The 13,382-nt window shown below is 37.6% G+C and overlaps 1 pseudogene; it reads right to left on the bottom strand.

Annotated features, from left to right (window-relative positions):
* Positions 1–10,226: 10,226 nt before the first annotated feature.
* LOC103351916 (large ribosomal subunit protein uL23 pseudogene) lies at positions 10,227–10,697 on the bottom strand (annotated as a pseudogene).
* Positions 10,698–13,382: the final 2,685 nt, after the last annotated feature.

The raw sequence follows: 13,382 nt of genomic DNA on the forward strand, positions 1-13,382 counted from the left end.
ACAAATTAGTATTTTCTGACAATAGTTAACATGAGCCTATTCATAAGAGATTGTGACCCATGGAAATGAAAACCAAACCTTTCTGGGACTGTATATTTGGTGTGGTAAGCTAAACTACTGCAACAAATTCAATGAGAACTATTTAATAGTGCAAACTTAATAGAGATCTGTATTTTGGTAACCTGAAAGTTCAAGTTGGGTTTCTTATAATAATATTTTCCTTCAGGTGGTGATTTATGACCAAAGTTTTAATCTGTCCTGTGGATATATCATTCATGAAAGCCTTATTTTCATCTGAATTTAGATGAAGGAAGAGAAAATTGTGAGAAAGATGCTTTGCCTGAAAATGAGTTTCTGATTTGATTACATCAACTAAAATTCAATCATATGACCACACAAATTTGTAAATGAGATTGAGACTTCTTGTCTAAATGTGTACTCCAAAGAAACTTAAGTGATTTTGGTAATCAGCTAGCAATTTCTGCTACATCTTATAAAACTGAGGGCCAAAACTTACACTTTCATTACTGCACCAAAGAACTCCAGCTACAATATTAGATATTTGTCTTTAATTTCAATTATATTACAAAGAAGGACTTTCACTATTTAGTGGCTGTAAAGAAAGATAAAGTCAAAGTGCTAAAAGTATTTTAATCTGACATTGTGCATTGTTAAAATTTTCACTTCATTAAATAATTAATGTATCATAACTGAAAAAATAGTTGGAGACAACTGGAGGAGAAATGCCTTTAGTTTCTACTGTTAGGATGAAGTCTGAGTGTAGGCAAATAAAGGAACTTTTGAAAATATTATAAAGTATTAAATCTTTAGGATATTTTGGACCAATTATCTTACATAGATTCCTAGCATTACTATAACTAAATGACATTGTCAATCTTTTCCCTTCTTATACTCTTATGGGTTTTCAGTCTAAAGAGACAAAAGAAAAGCTGATGGATGAAACATGGCCATACACCACTGAGTGGAAAGCAACTACATGTTAGTTATAGTGAATCTGCTTCATTCCTGCTCTCAATACCCTAAGTTTTTACTATTTCTCCAGTAACCCTTACAGTTTTTTATTATTTTCTGATGATTCTGATGAGACATAAAATCTATTCTTTTTTGAAGATTTATTTTATCTATTTGAAAGACAGAGTTACAGAGAGAGGTAGAGACAGAGAGAGAGGTCTTCCATCCGCTGGTTCACTCCCCAGATAGCTGCAATGGCCGGAGTTGTGCCAATCCGAAACCAGGAGCCAGGAGCTTCTTCCGGGTCTCCCACATATGTGCAGGGGCTCAAGGACTTGGACCATCTGCTATGGCCTGGAAAAGTGGTAAAGGATGGCCCAAGCCCTTTGGCCCCTACACCCATGTGGGAGACCCGGAAGAAGCTCCTGGCTTCTGGCTTCGGATTGGCACAGCTTCGGCTGTTGTGGCCAGTTGGGGAGTTAACCAGCGTATGGAAGACCTCTCTCTGTCTCCACCTCTCTCTGTAACTCTTTCAAGTAATTTTTAAAAAATCTTCAAATAACATAAGAGAAACTTCTGAAATTAAAGAGAAAATGTGTTAAAGAAACATGGAATCTTGGCCAGCATCTGGCATATCAGGATAAGCTGTTGCCTGCAACATCAGCAACCCAAATGGATGCCTGTTAAAGTCCCAGCAACTCCACTTCAAATCCAGCTCCCTGCTAATGTGCCTGGGAAAGCAGCAGAAGATGGCCAAAGGTCCATGGGAGTGGGAGACCTCCAAGAAGCTCTTGGCTCCTAGCTTCAGCCTGGCCTAACCTCAGCCATTGTGGCCATTTGGGGAGTGACCCAGTGGATGGAAGATCTCTCTCTCTCTCTCCCTCTCCCTCTCCCTCTCTCTTTCCCTCTCTCTGTGTAACCCTGCCTTTCAAATAAATAAATAAATAAAATATTATTAAAAAGAAACATGGGATCATGCTCAATTGTATTGTAGTATTGGATCAAGTTTCATATATTGAAGACAAGTTAGAATTAGTTACTTAGAATTCATTGAATCATTAAAGCAAATGCTTTTCTTAAGTACAATATTCACTGCCATACACATCCTCTATCTCTAATATTGTAATATATTGAAATGTTAATTGTGTCTTGTGAATTCATTATTATGCATTTTAAAGTCTAAAAGCAACAGATAACTGAAATAGTGATCTACTGTAACACACGCTAATTATTTTAATTGATTGATGGTAATTCATGAAAATTGTAATGCATTAACCTGTGTCTGTATGGTGACATCATTGAGTAGTGTGTCTGCCAGATAGAATTATGATATAAGTGTGAAAATTAAATGATTTCATGCTCATGATCTCATTTCACATCTCATACTCCAGATTTTCTTTAACCCATTTCTCAGGTCTATGAAAAACATAAATTGGAGAAGCCATTGAGGGGTGAAAACATTTGTATTTATACTAGTATTTGCCAGGAAGAAGATACCCTAAATTGGGGGTTGGGGTGGGGTTAGAAGAATAGAATAAAAGATTAGAATGGAATAATTTGCAATACTCAAAATAGCACATATAAATCTATAAATTAGAACACCTGTGTTTCCATGCATGCAAACTAGCTCATTAGGGAAAGCATTCACAGAGGTATAATAAAATTATCATTGTTCAAAAATGTTTTCCACCAACCTCCTTTTTGAAAAGGACCCTCTTGGAGTAAACCACATTGTTTTCATGATTCTTAGTGATAAGAAATCATATTTTTTGAGGATGGAGTCGATGTTTAATTCAAATATTATTAAAATCTAAAGATACTTATAGTCCTAAGTAAGTTGGCCAATATAATTTTAGGCTAAACAAATGAAATTTAAAAAATCAGTGATATGACCAGCTTATTTATGTCATTAAATCCAGTTCAACAGATACATCCTCAGTTTGAGATAGGAATGTAGCAATGTGGTTTTTTTTTAAGATTTATTTATTTATTTGAAAGTCAGAGTTACACACAGAAAGAAAGAGAGGCAGAGAGAGAGAAAGGTCTTTTATCCACTGGTTCACTCTCCAGTTGTCTACAATGGCCAGAGCTGAGCTGATCTGAAGCCAGGAGCCAGGAGCTTCTTCCGGGTCTCCCACATGGGTGCAGGGGCTCAAGGATTTGTGCTATCTTCTACTGCTTTCCCAGGCCATAGCAGAGAGCTGGATTGGAAGTGGAGTAGCTGGAACTTGGATTAATACCCATATGGGATGCTGGCACTGAAGGCGGCAGCTTTACCCACTATGCCACAGCGCCAGCCCTAGTAATGTGTTTTAACTGCTGTCAAGAAACATTCTCAATTTTCATAAAGTTACTTGGAAAGCTTATAAATACTGAGTCTTAACTCTCATAAATAGTAATTTATCAATTGATGGAGGGACACAATTATTGATGTAAAAATTTTATAAACCTCTCCTAGTTAGTTAGAATGTGTAGCCATAGATGTAAATGGCAGAAGTAAAAGATTTAGAGATGAGTGAGAGAAAAAGGTTGATACAGTTGAGGGAAAATGTTCTTCTCACTGCCTATCCTAAGACCTTTCTATGTAAGGTCAGTCTATGGAGTAAAACTAAAGAGTGTAAGATAAACTAACATTATTGAGTTTACTTTGTCTCAAACAGCTTTTTTGCATCTCTATGTGTCATACAGTACTTAATCATCACAACAAGTATGTGAACCGAGGCCAGCGCTGTGGCATAGCTGGTAAAGTCACTGCAGTGCCAGCATCCTGTACAAGCGGTGGTTCGTGTCTCGGCTTCTCCACTTCCAATACAGCTCTCTGCCTATGACCTGGGAAAGCAGTGGAGGATGGCCCAAGTCCTCAGGCCCCTGCACCCACATGGGAAACCCAGAAGAAGCTCCTGGCTCCTGGCTTTGGATCAGAGCAACTCTGGCTGTTGCAACCAATTGGGGAGTGAATCAATGGATGGAAGACCTCTATCTGCCTCTGCCTCTCCTTCTTTGTGTAACTCTGACTTTCAAATAAATATTTTTAAAAAACAAGAATATGAAGCATCTAATCTTCCTTATATTGCATAAATGACAAAAAATGTTCATAGAAGTTATACAACATGTATATAGTCACACAGATATTAAGTAGTAGAGTGAGGCTTCAAATCCAAGTCCAAGTAGTTCCAAAATTCCTGTTCCTTCCACTCTACAATGTTTCTTCAAATGAGCTATATAAAGCATGATGCATTAATTGCTGTAAGACAGATTTTGAAAAAGACTTACTGGAACTTAGAAGAAGCAGAGATAATTTCTAGCTGAGGATAGAAAGAAATACTTTTTTTATTTATTTTTTTGACAGGCAGAGTGGACAGTGAGAGAGAGAGACAGAGAGAAAGGTCTTCCTTTTCCGTTGGTTCACCCCACAATGGCCGCTGCGGCCGGCACACTGCGCTGATCCGAAGCCAGGAGCCAGGTGCTTCTCCTGGTCTCCCATGCAGGTGCAGAGCCCAAGCACTTGGGACATCCTCCACTGCACTCCCGGGCCACAGCAGAGAGCTGGACAGGAAGAGGAGCGACCAGGACAGAATCCGGCGCCCCGACCGGGACTAGAACCCGGGGTGCAGGTGCCACAGGCGGAGGATTAGCCTATTGAGCCACAGCGTCTGCCCTAAAGAAATACTTTATAAAAGAGAACATTTATGATGTAGTATGAAAGACAGGTAACATTTTCATAAGTGGGCATAAAGAGGCTGCGATTTTAAATATGAGCAAATGCATACAAAAAGGATATGTTATAGTATATCTGAGTGCCTAAGAGTTGGTTCATATTAATGGTTCTCAACCAAGACTGTACTACTGTGATGTTTAGAAATAAGTGAAGATAATTTTGGTTCTATCAAAAATGAGCGCACTCCAAAATGCATACAACAATTTTGCAAAATGAATAATCTCACTGCAAATACCAATAATACCTTCGTTGAAATTTCTGCATGTTGTATGTAGGAAAGTAGCAGAAGATTACGCATGATCGACAATGCTTGTGCTTACCAGCATTTTCAACTCTCCCTTTCTTCTTGACACATTGGAAGATTGAATTTCCCTATGTCCTTGAAGTTAGAAAAGCCAGTAAAGATGAGGTACGTATCATGTGTTATTTGTAGTCTGATGCATTTACATGCAGGTGCACAATTCTATTTCTCTCTTCATCTGCTGAAGTAAGTACGGGGACTTAATATTGAGAAAGTGGTGCCACAAAATCAAAGCATGTTATATTACTGAGCTATCCCATGGAGAACAGCTGTCCTGAAGATTTGACTGGGATTATAACAGACTCTGTAATATATTTTTGATACTTTAAAGCACTGAGATATGGATATATTTTTATTTCTTGTCATAACTTGGTCTAAAATTTAGATGAGTTAAAAATAACTAGCAAAGCTACCTTGATATTAGAGTATGAAGTGTGGACATAGCTCTGAAGGTCATTTACAGGATTTCTACCTACATTCAGAGTATTGACAGCCTAATTGGATTAAGTGTGAAATCACTCAATTTTTTCTTTGAAGTAGGACATTCATTCTGATATATACTTCTAATATGTTTAAAGATCACTATAATTCCATTTGAGACACAGAACATGAAATGATCAGAACACCTACTAGACATGTCTGATGCAGAGCATCCAAAACAATTGCATGGTTGAAAAAAGAAGAAAACAGCTATTGAAATACAATTGAACCTTACCAGTAAATACAAGTGTCCACTACATGGAGTAGAGAGCTCTTTCATGCATTCTTAGAAGTACTTAGCAATAAGAATCATTCACCACTATTGTCTCCTCTATAAAAAGAAGCAGCCTGATAAGTTTCATTCTTGTCAAATTGCCAACCTTCCAAATATAGAGATGCTAATAATCCGGCATGCTATATAATAACAGAACACATACTCAAGAAATTTTAAAGTGTTCATCTACTCAGATACAGCTTTCTCTATGTTCTGGATAGTTAAGTGAAAATAAGTTAAAACCACTTTAAGGTAACTTGACAATATTTTACAAGGGACTGTATAATGCTTATAGCTTTTACTTGAGTAATTTTACTTTGAGGAGTCTATCCTAAGAAAATAATATGAAATATAAACAAGCTTTAAATACAAATCTATTCACTGCAATGGTATTTACAATAACAAGAAATCATAACTAAGTTATTAGCCTGGGAAATCACTGAAGTAAATTATATTAAATCCATACTTTAAAATAATACAAGCTAATTGAAATAATATCAATGGTTTTAATTAATTAACTATATCCATGTTTATTTTTATCAAGTGACAAAAGCAAGATCCAATACAGTACATGCAATATGTATACTACTACATGAAATATAATTATTTGAAACAAGAGAAGACCATACAAAGACTGTTAAGTCACTTCAAAATGATAGAATTATGAGTCATATTTCCCACTTTTAGTCCTTTACAAATTTTGTGAAATTTTATATACTAAATATTATTTACTTTAAAATTGGAATATAAATGAATAGCAGAATGTTCAAAATGACAGGAAGAGACAGAGAAAAATGATTTGTATAGTGCATCTTTTCCCATTTTAAAAATATCTCACTCTTCATTCATATTTGAAATAAGATATTACTTCAAAACTAGATCATGTAATTGGATAAATAAATGACTCACTAGAAGGAAGGCTAGAGCAGTTATGTCCTGTATACCAATATTATATGTACTTATATATATATATTATATATATAGTATACATATGCATTTCGATATTTTGCATACATATAAACTTCAGGAAATATTTCTCTCAACCTGTATAAAATATATAAACACATATATCAATATGTTTACATATATACACATATTACATATACACACATACATATATCACATATGGATGGAAGAAAGAGAGAAATGGAAGATCTACTTTTCCATGAAACAGTATTGGTCTATGAACAAGTTTTCAGTAATATTATAAAAATTGAAAGGTAAATTACAAAAAAAGATGCATGGGATATGCATGGGATTTTTCCCTTTTTAAAAAAATGTTTATTTATTTATTTGAAAAATCAGAGTTACAGAGAAAGAAAGAGTTGTTCTATCTGCTGGTTCACTCTCCAGATGACCACACAACCAGCCAGGGTTGGGGCAGGATCAAGCCAGGATCCAGGAGCTTCTTCCAGGTCTCCCATGTGGATGGTAGGGACCCAAGCACTTGGGCCATTTTCTCCTGCTTTTCCCAGGCCATTAGTGGAGCAGCCAGGACACAAACCAGCACCAATATAGGATGTTGGTGCTGCAGGAGGAGGCTTTATCCATTACACTACAACGCTGACCCCAGGATTTTTCCTTTTTTATGGAGCTATATTTAACTTAGAGATTTATTTAGAATGCTTGCTTTTAATACTTTTTGATGTTAATTCTACTTACTATAAAAATTGTGACAGCATGTATTTGTTTCGTGTATTCTTTTTCTTAATGTCCCCATTTAGCAAAAGAAAAAGTTGATGCTAGCTAAGGGTTCTATAAAATAATCTCTACTGTGGCCATACATTTCTGATACACTGTAGGCTTGTGTTTTAAGACAATAAATCCTTTCTGACTCCTCTGCACTCAGACCTGGTGTGTAGTTGCTTAAATAAAACTAGCCCTGTCTGGAAGCCGTGAAAAGTCAAAATTCATGTTTTAAATGTGTGTATGTACAACATCAAAGCTCAAAAAGGAAGCTGAGTTTTTACATTCTCCTACCCCACTCTCTCAAAAGAAAGAATTTTCTCTTGGATTCGGAAATCTGGGAAAGATGATAGTAGAGAATAAAACAAAGAAGAGAAGCTCAAATACAACCAATAAACTATTAGTGTGACAATATAATGACCACCAATTTTGCGGGCTCTGAATTAGAGAGGTAAAAACTGATCTATTCATTCTGCATCCCCAATGTACGTAGGAGGAAATAGGAGGAAGCTGCCACCGGACCTGTGGTTTCTGCTGGTGATCTCTGCATAGCCTGCCAAAGGTCTCTTTATGTCTTTCATTAGGCCTTTCCTAGTATCTTACTGGATGTATGCCCAGAAGTTGCCTTTCAGATCAGTCTCAGGTGAACCAGCTATTAAGACTAAGTATGAACACATGCTTCTGACTTGGCACCTTAGTTTTCTATTTCTGCTGGCCAGAAAGCCATGGGCAATCATAGGTGGCAGCAATAATTGTGATTTTAGAAACAAAATCAAGCACTCAATTTATTTGGCTTCTTCCCTTATGGGATGTAGCTGCTATTTCATTTCTTTATTGTTTGTATTGATCCTTGCAAAACTCAACACCATAAAAAGAAAGAAAAAGTGTTTTTGTGTCACCCCATCATGTGATAGGTTGAGAAAACATTATGACTAGTTATTTTGGCAAAAGGCAACTGGCCATGCTCTATTTGAAAGAAATTGACACAAACAAAACACACATAAATGACACAGGCTATATATGGCAATTCCAACACACCCAATTCTCTCTGTGGTTGCTGGTTCCAGTAAGACAAGGCTTAGAAAGCTGCTATTGTGGGTCTGAAATGTGAGAAAGATGGTCCAGGCCACAGCCCTTTAAATACTCCTTTCCTGCAAGTGAAATTGAGGCTTTTCAGGAACAGGGTGCCTGTTTGTCTGATTAATGAAGATTTAATCCCTGCTTCTGTGGCCATACAAATTCCTTCTATGGTCCCCACCATTATTTCAGACACTATTTCTAATCTTTGCCTTATTCTGATGAATGAAGTCTTCTATATATTTTTACTAAGTCTTAAGCAGGGGATACTCAAAACCTGGCATCACGTACACTCATGAACAGAACACCTGGCTTTGACAATGATTAAGCCCTGTTTCTGGCTCATTGCCACTCAGACAATGAATGTGTGGGTTGGAAGCAGAGAAAAAGACTTCTGTGGCTGAGACCAGACCCTCCAGCAGCTGTGGCTCTCTATTGCCCACATGAGAGGAGCAAGGACATTTCAAATCTGCTATTTCCTTTAAATGTATAAACTCACTAGAAGGTGAATTCCTGTGGGAGTGTGCCTGGACTTTAAATAGATAATGTCAACATGAAACTCCTTTGCTTTTCAAAATGTTGGCGTCTTTTTTTTTTAAAGTGATAGCATCCTCATGATTATCATTCAACAGTGGTAAAAGATACTTTTAATCTGGAGTATTTGTAGAAAAATGATTCATCGCTGCCTTGGATGTTCAACAGTTATTTACTGAAAATAATATTTTAAAAACAATTTTTTTGCTCCCCCTTGACAGGAAATCTGAAACGTGTGACCATGTTGGTATTGGTTTCATAAGGTGTGCATAATGTTCCAGTTCATTTTTTGAAAGTATTTGAACCCATCCCTTTATTCCTTAACTGATTTTATAAGGCAAAGTGAATATGACTGTCATGGCTATTCTTTCTTTTTTCTAAAGATTTATTTATTTATTTATTTATTTGAAAATCAGAGTTACACAGAGAGAGAAGAGGCAGAGATAGAGAGAGGTCTTCCATCCACTGGTTCACTCCCCAATTGACCACAACGGCCGGAACTGTGCTGATCCGAAGCCAGGAGCCAGGAGCCTTTTCTGAGTCTCCCACGCGGGTGCAGGGGCCCAAGGAATTTAGCCATATTCTACTGCTTTCCCAGGCTATAGCAGAGAGCTGGATCAGAAGTGGAGCAGCCGGGATTTGAATTGGTGTCCATATGGGATGCCGGCACTGCAGGTGGCAGCTTGACCAGCTACACCACAGCGCAGGCCCCATGGCTATTCTCTTTCTCACAAAGTTAAGATAAATAATAAATGCGTCTTTGAAATGATTAATACTGAGAAAAAAAGATTCTTAAACATTTTCAAATGGCCTTACTGGTTGACATGTGGTATTTCTGTTTACACTTTAATACATTATGTCAACTATCTCTAAATTAAACTACCAGAAGATTAACAAAAGACATTTCTGAATTGATTTCTCCCAAAACAGGTGTAAGCTCCTAGAAACCATCCACTGTTTTATGTCAGTAAGTGTGATTGTGTTTATTTTATATAAAAGTTTCATTAGACATTGTGGGAATAATTATTGTGAGAGAGTTCTGGCAAGACCTACCATCAGCAATAAAATTTAAAAGTGATCCTTCAAGTTTGCAAGTTAAAGAGAAGTGAAGTGTCCTTGGATTGATAGAATTTTTTTAATGATGAAAAGCACCATATTTTTAGAATTACCTAGCTGGACTCAGTTTAGATCATCCTAATTTTGTTGGCAACATTCAAAGCATCATAATCAGGAGCCAGCCAAACATAGGCCTTCTTCACTCCATCGGTCTGATCAGGGTGTTGACGTTGGCCACATCAATGTCACAGTGTTTCTTCACAGCCTGTTTGATGTGGTGCTTGCTGGCCCTGACATCCACAATGAACACCAATGTGGTGTTGTGTTCTATCTTCTCCATCGCCTGCTCAGTGGTCAGGGGGAATTTGACAATGGCATAGCAGTCAAGCTTGCTTCTCCTGGGGGTGCTCTTCTGAGGATAATTGGGCTGCCATTAGAGACGAAGTGTTTTGGACCACTGGAATGTGGGTGATATGCAGATTTTGTGTGTGTGTGTGGCTGTAGATGTCTCTCAGCACTACCTTCTTGGCTGTGAAAGCCTTTGTTTTGGCTTGAGCTTTGGGAGGGGCAGGAGCTTCCTTCTTCGTCTTCAGTGCCATCTTGGTGAAAAAGTGATAGAACTTTTTATACTGGGTATTAAGGAATGAAATCACTCACATATTCTCCCTCACACAACTTTAACAAATCAACTCTCCCATGGTTATACCATCTGAAGTGCCAAGCTTCAAGATATAGCTTTCTCATTTTAGTGGATATAAGGAACAAAACATAAAAACTTCCATAATGGTTCAACCAGTACTAGGTGTTCATCTTGTGAGATCATTAATTAAAAAGGTTAATTATCAGTTATGATTTATTGAAGCACACAAAAGATGAGGAATTTTTTAGACTGGAAGAATATAGATTATCTATTCATAGGAGCCAAAGCAAGCAATTTGCTTCAATGCTCTATCTTCCTTGATTGAAACAGGAAAGACATACTAGTCAATCACTCTTGATTACATAGACAAATTCCATACTTCATGCCATGCCCTTAAACATGCTATAAATCATCTTGTGTTTATTCTCACTATACATCTTCCTGGACAGGAATTTTTATTCTTCTCAGCCTTTTCTTCTTTTATCTATTTATATTTTTAAATATTTTTTGAATCTTTGACACATAAAAATTGTACATATTAATGGACTGCCATGTGAAGTTTTCACACATGTGTATATGGATAATGTCCAATGAGGGTAAACATATCTGTCTCCTCATTTACCATTTATTCATGGTGAAAACATTCAAAAATCCTTCCATTCATCATTTTGTGAATATTGAAACTGTTTCCTTTTATAAACTCTTGTGGGGACTGATTTTGTGGTGTAGCACGTTCAGCAATTGCCTACAATGCCAGCATCCCATATGGGTGCTGGTTCAAGTCCCAGCTGTTCCACCTCTAATCCAGCTCCCTGCTAATGCACCTGGAGAAGCAGTAGAAGATAGTTCAAGTACTTGCGCCCTTGTCATCCTTATGGGAGATCTAGATGGAGTTCCAGGCTCCTGGCTTCACCCTGACAAAACCCTGGAAGTTATGGGCATTTGGGGATTGAACCACTGGATGGAAGATCAGTCTCTCTCACTCTCTCTGTCTCTGCCTCTCCCTCGCTCTCTGTAACTCGGCCTTTCAAATAAATAAATCTAACATAAACTCTTATGGAATGATGCAATAAATAGGAGAGTACAGATGTCACTTTGATAGACTGATTTCACTTCCCTTGGATGTATTTATCCCCATTGGTGGGATTGCTGGATCTGGTAGTTCTACTTTTGGTTTTTTTGAGGAATCCCCATGCTGCCTTCCACAATGTCTGTAATTTCCATTGTCACCAACAGTGTACAGGGGTTTACTTTTCTCCATATCCTCACCAGCAGTTGTCATATTTTGTCTTTTTGATAAAAGCCAATCTAACTGGAGTAAGGTGGTATCTCATTATGTTTTTTAATTGCTTGGTTTTTTTTTTTAATATGAGAGAGGAAGGGAGAGAAGTAGGGAGGTAGGGAGGGACAGAGGGAGGAAGAGAGAGAGAGAGAGAAAGAGAGAGAGAGAGTGAGCTCTCATCTACAATTCATTCTCCGAACACCCACAATAGCCAGGATCGGGCCAAATTGAATTTGGGAGCTGGGAATTCAATCTTAATGTTCCATGTAGGTTGCAGGAACCCAAGCCTTCCAAGGTACAAATTAGAAGGAACCTGGAGTCAGGAGTGGAGGCACAAGTCAATTCCAGACAGTCTGATATGGGATGCAGGTATCCCAAACAGTATTTTAACCAATAGATCAAATGTCTGCTCATTCATTGTGGTTTTGATTTGCATTTCCATGATGATGTGAGATATTGAGAATTTACTCATTTACCTGTTGACCATTAGTTTATCTTCCTTTAAGAAATGTGTATTTAGTTCTATTGACCACTTTTTGAATGTATTTTATTTTGCTGTTGAATTATATTTTTATATATATTATTTTTTATTCTTTGACAGGCAGGGTTAGACAGTGAGAGAGAGAGACAGAGAGAAAGGTCTTCCTTTGCCATTGGTTCACCCTCCAATGGCTGCCGTGGCTGGCACGCTGCAGCCGGCGCATCGCGCTGACCAGATGGCAGCAGCCAGGTACTGATCCTGGTCTCCCATGGGGTGCAGGGCCCAAGGACCTGGGCCATCCTCCACTGCACTCCCTGGCCACAGCAGAGAGCTGGCCTGGAAGAGGGGCAACTGGGACAGAATCCGGCGCCCCAACCGGGACTAGAACCCGGGGTACAGGAGCTGCAAGCGGAGGATTCGATAAGTGAGCCGGCGCTGGCCGATTTATATTTATATTTAACACAGATTCCATTAATAAACTCCTTGTCGTATACATGACTTGTAAATATTTTCTCCCATTTTACAGGTTATCCATTCACTCTGTTGGTCATTTCTTTTCCTTTTCAAGAGCTTTAATTTCGATAATCACGTTTATCTATATTTACATTTATTTCCTGTATTTGGGGACATTATAAAAAAATTCTAGCCCACTCTAATGTCCTGAAGAAATTCTCATATGTTTTCCTCTGGTATTTTCTAAGTTTCATCCTTACATTTAGATGTTTAATCCATTTTGAGTTGAGTTGGTTTTTGTACATGGTAAGAGATAGGTGTATAGTTTCATTCTTCTCCATGTTGATATCTAATTTTTACAGCATCATTTATTGAAAAAACTATCCTTTTTCCAATGCATACTTTAGCAACCTTGGCAAAGATTAGCT

Source organism: Oryctolagus cuniculus, chromosome X, assembly GCF_964237555.1.
Source record: "Oryctolagus cuniculus chromosome X, mOryCun1.1, whole genome shotgun sequence".
NCBI classification, from domain to species: Eukaryota; Metazoa; Chordata; class Mammalia; order Lagomorpha; family Leporidae; genus Oryctolagus; species Oryctolagus cuniculus.